Source organism: Hyposmocoma kahamanoa, unplaced genomic scaffold (assembly GCF_003589595.1).
Source record: "Hyposmocoma kahamanoa isolate Upper Pololo Valley unplaced genomic scaffold, ASM358959v1 99879, whole genome shotgun sequence".
In the NCBI taxonomy this organism is placed as follows: domain Eukaryota; kingdom Metazoa; phylum Arthropoda; class Insecta; order Lepidoptera; family Cosmopterigidae; genus Hyposmocoma; species Hyposmocoma kahamanoa.
Genome location: NW_020656077.1, coordinates 2,493,080 through 2,494,420, shown reverse-complemented (window position 1 = coordinate 2,494,420; position 1,341 = coordinate 2,493,080). Strand labels below are relative to the sequence as shown.

The window sequence follows — 1,341 nt, the reverse complement described above, 5'->3', positions numbered from 1 at the left end:
ATATTTTGATCGAAAAATCATATTACAAAATTGAAGACTACGTGTTAGATTAAGATGTATGAAAAGACGACACAGCTCCAGAATCCACACTAATTTGATTCAAAGTGCATTCCATAGCATTTAAGTTTATTTGAAAAGAGCAATCCCTCGAGTTTCTTGCTCGTTCTTCTCAGAGAGGTCGGCGTAGTGAACGAGCAGTAGCTTGAATGTGACGTTTTCAAGTGTAAATTTATTTTACCTATGGAATAAATAATCTTTGACTTTGACTTTGACCGTGACCATGGGACCTATAAAGAGCCCGAAACGTTGGTTTGTTCGAAAAACCAAATATACGCGATTGAAGTCCGGAAAAATAATTTCATTTCCTATGTGCAACAATCGCGAAAACCTAAGAACTGGCTATAATGAATAACTTGGGTAAATCATTATTGGGCATTTCTCCTAGAAGGGCTAAGGTTCAACTCACACTGGCGCAGAGTCGAAGCGTCGCGTCGCGCTCTGTTTTTCAACTACAAGGCATGGCGACGCGCGTCGTCGCGCGACGACACTCGCATTAGCGCGCCCGGGTCACAGTGTGATCGGCGTCAGACGCCTCACTGCGCGCAAGTAATGCGCGGGCACGCCAAGCGTCGACGTGTGAAGGCGCGCGTTATATTTTCATAACACAAATTTGTATCTTAATAATGGGAAAATAGATGAATATGCTATAGGTGAAAAAAGACGCGTCGCGACGCTTTGATTCTGCGCCAGAGTGAGTTGAGCGTAACTTCTCTGACTTCAGTGGTCGAATTTTTTTTCTTAATTTCAGGAAAAACTTTGAGCGGGAACGAAATACAACTCAAACTTACATAAGATTCCGTTATTGGGCAATTAGATTCTTACAACACACAAACAGTTAATGACATATTTCATCCATCGAATTCCGCTACCACCGAAATCAGGATAATTTAACAAAAGGCATAATTTTTGTATAAAATATTATGAAAAAGGCAGTAAAAACATTCAATAGTCTACATAAACATTTGCATTAGCAAATGTTTATTTAATAGTTAGTGATATTAATCACTAACTATTAAATCAAGCTTTAAAAACTAAAATTTATTTGTAAATCGATCAGAACACCGCATACAAATTTCACCTTATGACTATTAATTAAAATCCGTTTTCAGTTTGGCTGTTCAGGTTTTTTTTTCAATCACACAAAGTATTTCCGTACCTCTTTAAAAAAAATTTAAACGCAATCTGTAGCTACAAAAGCCATGAAATGTTTGGCACTTGCACGATTAATATGTTTCTGTTATAATTATTGTTGCATGGTCGTAACTACAAATAAGATATTTA

The 1,341-nt window shown here is 37.4% G+C and overlaps 1 pseudogene; it reads left to right on the top strand.

The window, feature by feature from the left end:
- Positions 1-404: 404 nt before the first annotated feature.
- The window catches only part of LOC113239543, an 11,136-nt pseudogene continuing 10,199 nt past the window's right edge, over positions 405-1,341 (top strand).